The sequence below is a fragment of the Ursus maritimus genome, unplaced genomic scaffold (genome assembly GCF_017311325.1).
Source record: "Ursus maritimus isolate PB19 unplaced genomic scaffold, ASM1731132v1 scaffold_28, whole genome shotgun sequence".
Taxonomy (NCBI): Eukaryota; Metazoa; Chordata; class Mammalia; order Carnivora; family Ursidae; genus Ursus; species Ursus maritimus.
In genome coordinates, this window is record NW_024425341.1 from 14982801 (window position 1) to 14990674 (window position 7874).

The 7874-nt window shown below is 44.2% G+C and overlaps 1 long non-coding RNA gene across 1 annotated transcript; it reads left to right on the forward strand.

Moving 5' to 3' along the window:
• Nucleotides 1-608: 608 nt before the first annotated feature.
• On the forward strand, nt 609-1470 carry LOC121105623. Its single transcript, XR_005838227.1, has 3 exons — nt 609-686; nt 1178-1260; nt 1443-1470. It is a non-coding gene; the product is annotated as an uncharacterized LOC121105623 (long non-coding RNA).
• Nucleotides 1471-7874: the final 6404 nt, after the last annotated feature.

Below are 7874 nucleotides of genomic sequence, written 5' to 3' on the forward strand. Positions count from 1 at the left end.
GCCCTCCAGGAGTTGGGTGCTCAGAGCCCCCGGGACAAGAGTGCCTCAAAGGCTCCCGCAGAAGTGCCCGCCGTCTCCCAGCCGCTGCGACCCGCGCAGCTACGGCGGACGCCGACGCCTTGGGGCACACGCGGCTGCACGGGGTTGGCCAGGGCGAGGCGCAGCCCTCGGGACAGTGGTCCGCGGCGGCAGCCCCCTCCCGCCGCCCCGGGCTGTCCGTCTACGAGTCGCGGCAGCGCTGCCTCCGGGCAGCTGCGCGCAGCCGGACTCGGCCGTCCGCGCCCCCTCTCGACCCTTCCCCTCCGGCCCAGGCCGCCCCTCGCCGGCGGCCCCTCCGCGTGGCCGGACACTTGGCAACTTACTGGGGCAGTGCTAGGGCCGCGCCGAGGGGGCGGTGGTGGGCGAGGGGCTGGAGCGTGTCGGGGGCCGCGGCTCCGGGAGGCTGAAGGAGCTGCCGCCGCCTCGCTGGTCCGCGCGGAGAGGAGCGCCCGGGCCGCTGCGCCGCAGAAGGCGGGCTGGGCACGTGGGCGCCCCTCTGTGTAGCCGTGCGGGGGGCGGGGCGCGGGGCAGGGCGGTGCCACCTCCTCCCTCCCCCGCGCCGGCCGCCCCGCGTCCGGACGGCCCCGAGCGCTCTGGCCAATCCTCCGGGTAGGCGGGTAGGCGGCGTCCGGCCGCTGCGTCGCCGGGTAGGTCCGCGGCCTGGAGCGCGGGCATTCGCGGGCTTGCGCTCCCCCGGCCCTGCGGGTGGGCGCGGGACGCGCGGCCGGCTCCTGGGACGTCGGCCCTGGGAAGCGTGGTTGCGCAGTAGGGAAAACGGAATTCCTGCTTTACTTGGAGCACCCAAGCTCGGGCGTTGCCAGAGCTTTAAGTGGAGTTCTTCCAAATGGGGTTTTGGTCCCCCGTTTACTTTTCATTCTGAGCAGAATTTGTAAATGAGAATAATAACATACCAATGATGATCAATAGAAGCTTTGTCAAATAGTACTAGTTCACCAATAAAAACCATGAAAGTTTATAAAAATGTGCAGTTGCTATTCTGAAAATTCCAGTAATGTGAATAGGTTGTCATGACAGTTTGAAGGTGGGCAATAAGAAAATGACATTTGTTATTTCCAAAAAAGCCAGAGCAAAAGTTACACAATCGAGGTTTCTCTAACTGCGCTATTGTTTGCTTTAGGAGTCTCTGATAAGGCTGAAGTCACAATGTGAAACTGTTAATTTTAATCCGAAAGGAGGCAAAACATTGGCCTGAATTTAACAGTGAGTGTATACTATTTGTTTGATAGAAAGATCTACCTTATTTTGTTTAATATTATGCTAAATATCTTTTTATTCATCTACTACTAATACTATTAATTTTGGCAAAGCGCCAGATTCATATTAATGCTTTACACATATACTTTTAATATGGTGTTCTAAATCATTCTTAACTTCTTTAACAGAATCCGATTAAAGATTTGGGACTTCACTCCAAAAAATGTTACATGTACAAAACCTCAATGACTATTTCCGGAGTTCAGCTACCTGCATGAAGCCATCAATGGACCTCACTGAAGAGCTAGAAGTCTAAAAAGTCTAAATAGCACCGTGACTGCAAGGATATTTATTATCTGTTCTAGTAAATGTCCTCAGTAATAGAGTTTTTATCAACATAAACTTAGTTTCACAGTATAAAACAGATTCCTTGTGCAACTAATCATTAATGATATAGAGGGAAATGATACATGTTGATCGTGACACCAAATTTACTCAGTCCCATAAGGGTTAAGAGGCATTGCACCAAGGGGTGAAGGAGACTCAAGACTTAAGAGACTTTGTCTAATTTCTAAGGGCGAGGGACCTGATATAAAAATTTCCACTTTTTTTTTTTTAAGAAACGCAAAGTTGCTATTTTAAATTTAAGAAATCATTTCCCCATATATTTGTATCTAAATACCCTCAAGGGACAGTCTGTGATGAGGTTGCACCACAGTGATTTTGAGATAAACTAATCTATCTGACATTTAGAAACTGCCAATTTAGTCAGAATACCAATCTTTGAGTTTATCTGATAATCTGACTATCTGATGTTGGTGCTTCCTGAAGCAAGAACCCATTGTGTGCATGTGTTTGAATAATAAAAACTATTTCATCTCTAAACAAAAATGAGCAAGTCCTTTCTAATAAGCACAATGTTTGATAGCTATCTTGACGCACTAGAGTCTTTGACTTATGTATTCCTTTTCCTGTTGGAAGTTATTGATTAACTGTGAATCTCATGTCTTATTTTTGGTTGTTTCTCAACTTTTAAAATGTGCTTAGATGTAGAAAGAATGGAACGTGCATAGATCTGAGTCTTGAAGATGGACTCTGAGAGCTAAGGAAACTAGAATAGATAAAAACAAAATATTTGAGCTGGATTAAGCTATATTGACTTCATGTTCATCTGCATTTCCATTGCACGGCTCTGTTCCTGCTCCTTGGAATGGAATTTGCATCCTCTTCCCAGTTGAGTCATGTTTTCACCCACCTCGGTCTACCTCACCCTGTCTGGTGTACTATGCTTTTCACTTTCATCTGTCAAGCTTCCTCCTCAGGGATGAAACAGAAAATCCAATTTAGTCATTTTCAGCAGCTGGAGTGATCTGGGTGGTTGTCTTCCAAGGATTTCAGAAACATTTGTGCATCTGAACTGTTAAGTTTTATGAAATTGCAGGGAATTTTGAGGGACTTTTGTAGCTGAATAAATTCCACACCCTTTACTCCTACACTTGCCAAATACAACCCAAAGTAAACCTCATGTCCACAAATAAGCGAGTTACTTTAACTACCAAGACCTGAGTTGATTCTTATTAGCTCTAATTTGACTCCATTATCCCAAAACTATTTCTGTGAAGACAAAATTAAGTCCCCCCCGACCCCCCCCTTTTTTTTTCCTAACTTTGGATACTGGATACTGTGTTACCATTGAATTGTCTTGACAGGGAAAAAGGATTGGATCTGAGTTCAGGCCACTAGAGTTTCTAGGGCTTTCAGTCCACTGTTGTTCCCCATTTCCCTTTCAAAAACGTGTAAAAAATTAAAGGCAACTTTCCACTGGACACATTCCATATTTGCCCATCCCTAAAGATAAGCAATAAAATATTGAAAAAAATGGTTGGAAAAAAATAATAAGTCCTTAAAATGATAAATTAGATCTTAAATTCATATTTTTCTGCTTGTCTTTTAATGAAGACCAAATAATGGTTTCGCAATGGTTTCTCTGGTCTGCGTTGCTCTCCCTATGAATTTCCCTGCGTCCTGTCACTTGGCTTGTTTCTGGGGTTTCTTTACATTGGCCATTAATCAAGAATCACCCAGAGCTCCACCCGTGTTGTGCTGGTCTCTGTTTCCTTCTGCCAGGATTCTTGCTGGGACTGTATCTGCTGGAAAAAGTCAGCTTTCTCAATCCAAACATCTTCAGTCGGCCTGTTGGTCTAAGGATTGAAAACCAGGGGTTTGGAAGAGAGCTCAGCTAATATGAATCCTCTTTCTTCCTTCAGCCTTGACAAAGATTCTAATTGCTTTAGAGATGGCTTCCAAAGCCTGTCCGATGGATTTTCTCTGTTCTCATCTGCCTCAAATTCTCTCCTGCTTGCTGTCCCTTTCTGTGTTGAAATGGTCTCTCCTCTACCTTGACTTCTGTGATCTCTTCATTTTCCTCTTACCATCCTTATCACTTTTTTGTCCTGCTTGCTACTTATAGAACTGTTAAGATCAAATATTTGAATCATTCTTATCTCTATCTGCCTTCACAATCTTACGATCCTCAGGCTCAACCAATTTAATGGCATTGATCCCAAAAGCTACTTTGCCAGTCCTCATTCATCCTTGCTCCAAACTATGTCTCTGGTGAGATGAACTTGCCAGCACCTGAAATTACATGGTTGAAAACAAATCCCTCTCTTTCTTAGACTGGTCTCTCTCTCTCTCTGTCTCTGACTTCCATCTCACTATTCTGGTCCTCCAGGCTTAATACTTTTAGCTCTTGATTACTTGCTTCTCTCTTTCAGCTTTTATGTTCCATTGTTCACAAAGTTCTGCTACTCCTCCTCCATTTATTCTTTATCATGGAAACAATCCCTTCTCTTAATGTCTATGAATTCGTTTCCTTAATTTCTATCCTCATCATGTTAAGACATGCGATTGCAGTTTTCTAAAAAAAAACCTTATTGATGGTAAAATCAAACTAAACTCCTATCATGTAAGTCTCCGTCAACTGCTTTAGTGAATTTTCTCAAATTATCACTCAGACCTGTGCTGTGTAATATGGTAGCCACTAGCCACATGTGGCTTTTGAGCACTTGGTTTGTGACTACACCAAATTGAGATGTGCTGAAGAGTAAAATAACACACTGAATTTCAAAGATGTAGTACAATCAAAATCATGTAAAAATGTCTCATTAATAGTTTTCCATGTTGATTACACGTTGAAATAATGTTTGGGATACAGTGGGCCAAGTAATATATATTATTAGAATGATTTTCACCTGTTTCTTTTGACTTCTTTTCAATATGACTCTAGAAAATTTTAAATTACAAATGTGGCTCACATATTTCTGTTGGACAGTGTGGCTTTAGACAATCAAGAAGCCAATTCTGGGCTAGACACTATGCAAGAAATCAGAGGCAATTTTTAAAAAGGTAAGAATAATCTGGACAGCCCATTCTTCACAACCCAGCTGGCGAGACAAGACATTGAGAGTCATGGATTGACACAACCAGAAGGCAAACACTGAATGACTGAAAAAGAGTCCCCCTGTGGGAGCTTAAAGGAGTGAATGGTCAGAGATACCTTTTCTGAAGAAGTGGAATTTCAGAAGATGGTTGCGGGATAAATAGTATTTCTTTTCCTCAGCATAGAAGTAAGAGAATGGCATTCTGGAATAGAAGAGGAGGAAAGCACAGAGTGGGCCTGGGGTAAGATGTGTAGACCGATTCTTCTGGAATGAGTGCTGTATCCTGAAGGGACTTGGGTCCACATACTCTCCTGTACGTCGATGCACTCAATCACCTCCAGAATGACCTCCTGCCTGCTTTTCATGAATCTCTGTCCTTTCTTCCAGACTTTACCATACTCAAGACCTGAAGCTGGAAAATAAAGGTACATGCATGTTGCCAGTCAGATCTTTGCCTTGTTTCTGACCAAGCTTCCAGAAAGTGTGCTTCAAATGTACTCTTCTGGACAATGGCACAGCACGGTGTTTTCACTGAGGAAACATTCTCCTCAACCAGGTAATCCTTTGCATGGAGAGTCCAAGTCGTGTAAAGAACAGAACTCAGTGTTTATTCAAATTGCCACCTACCTAGGTTGACCAACCATTCTGACTTGCCTGGGACTCTCCCCATTTCAGCACTAAAAGTCCAATTCTCAGGAAACGGTTCAGTTCCAGGGAATTGGAGATGGTTCGTCCACCTCACTTACTCTGCCATATTCCAGTCTCTAACTTTGTTTCTCATTTCTAGTTACCGGCCTCCTGCTAATTTGCTTTCTCTGGCCGCAGCAGCGCTGACTTGACAACATTTTCTCTTAGCCTTGGTTTTGTGATTTCCAGGTTGGGGCGGAAGGTCACAATTCTTCATATTAAATTCACCTTCCATTTTAAAATCATGTCACTGCATACTGTAAGGAAGAAAGGTGTTATGCGCTCAATCAAACCCAGGAGGGATACCTCAGTTCCAACTCCGTCAGTTCCCTGTCCTCCTGGGATCTCTTCCTGGCACCTTTGAAGCCATGCTTCTCTAGTAAGCCCTATTCTTGTTTTCAAGGGCTGTTAGCTAAGGGGCAGCATCCAAATGAAGTGAAAACCCCTAGATAAGAAATTCAGAGAAGTAGGTTCAATTCCAGGTTGTGGCAGCAAAAGGGTTACATGGTTAAGAAGCCTCCAACTCCCAAAGGAGTAAAGGATAGGTGGTCGGTTTGAACTTTTAGGGTACTGAACTGAAACCTTTTGAATCATACCACCCATGTCACGGGCTCATAAAACGAGCTCATTAGAATCACCAAAGTTCTAGCATCGGTCTGAAAAAATATCTAAATTCCAATTTCCACTTAGCAACAACTTCTTGCACTGGGCTGTGAATTCCAAGTTGCAAAACGTGGGTCTCAAAATATTCATGTGGAAAATGTTACCGTCTAGCACCTTCCAGGGCTTTCTGGTAGCCTTGTCAAATTTTAATTCTTTGAGATCAAACAATGAAAAGTAAATGAACCTCTGGTGGTGGAGGGAAGGAAGGAAGACAGATAGTTGGTTCCTTGCAAAGCTTGGCTTTGATGTCTTTACCTGTCTGGCTTTGATTCACAAGATCCAGCCCCTAAAAAGCTCCATGCTTTGGTAATGTGTCCTAAGACCTCAGGGGCTGCATGCCTCAGAGAGGATATTTTAAAAGTTCCCACCTGTTTTACTTCTGTATTTGGGTTGGCATGAATTGATGCCTCTTGGCTAATTAAGTAGTCTTTTTTCTCCCTTCTGTGTCCTAGACAAGCAGGCGGAGTCTGTTTTAATGATGAGCAGTCTGGTCCACCACACTCTTCATAACAAGTCAATGCTGGCTTACTCAGGCAGGGGGAGAACACCTGGCATTCTTCCTTAATTATACAGAAGAGTCGGAGCTGCTGGCTCTCAGGTGGCTTGTCCCCTAATCTCCACCATCAAATCAGACCCCACTGTTCAGGGCAACTGTGCATTTCCTCCAGAGACTTAAGAGGAAACCTGCCCTTTTGTGCTTTTGCATGGAGCCAGAGGGAGAACTCTTATAGGCAGGCTGAAACTGAGTAGGATCCTGACGTAATCTGGAGGGCCTGCCAGTTCTGCTTAGGTTAATTTTGATCTTTCCCCAAATTTCATTCTGTGGAAAAGATCATGAAATAAAAATATACAATTGCAGGGGTGCCTGGGTGGCTCAGTTGTTAAGCGTCTGCCTTCGGCTCAGGGCGTAATCCCAGGGCCTTGGGATTGAGCCCCATATCAGCTCCTCCACTGGGAGCCTGCCTCTTCCTCTCCCACTCCCCCTGCTTGTGTTCCCTCTCTCACTGGCTGTCTCTCTCTCTGTCAAATAAATAAATGAAATCTTTATAAATAAATAAATAAATAAATAAATAAATAAATAAATAAAATAAAAAATAAAAAGGTCAGTCCAATTCTACCAATTATCTTTAAAAAAATTACAATTGCATACAAGTGTACAGTAAAAAGCACAAATTAATCCTGCTGGTTGCTGACTCAACTAAATGCATGATTTTGAGCAAAAAGTTCTCAATTGCATTTTTTGTTTTTTTTTGGTTTCTTTTTTCTGTGCAATGGGGATAATAATACTTTAACGTCTTCAAAAGATTATGAGGAGACATACCGGTGAGAAAAAATACTGTGAACAAGTTAAGTCAGTAAGGTTTTAGACTTTTTTTTTTTAAGATTTTATTTATTTATTTGACAGAGAGACAGCCAGCGAGAGAGGGAACACAAGTGGGGGAGTGGGAGAGGAAGAAGCAGGCTCACAGCAGAGGAGCCTGATGTGGGGCTCGATCCCAGAACGCCGGGATCACGCCCTGAGCCGAAGGCAGCCGCTTAACAACTGCGCCACCCAGGCGCCCTGGTTTTAGTCTTTTTTTATATTTATTTATTTGAGAGAGAGAGAGAGAGCGTGCAAACGCACAAGTGGGGGAAGGGGCAGGGGGAGAAGCAGGCTCCCTCTGGAGCAGGGACCCAGATGCTGGGCTTGATCCCAGGATCCTGAGATCATGACCTGAGCCGAAGGCAGGTGCTGAACCGACAGAGCCACCCAGGCATGCCAAGGTTTTACTCTTGCATCAGTTCACACCCCCATTAGTTTAAACTTTGGATCCAGATACAATTTAA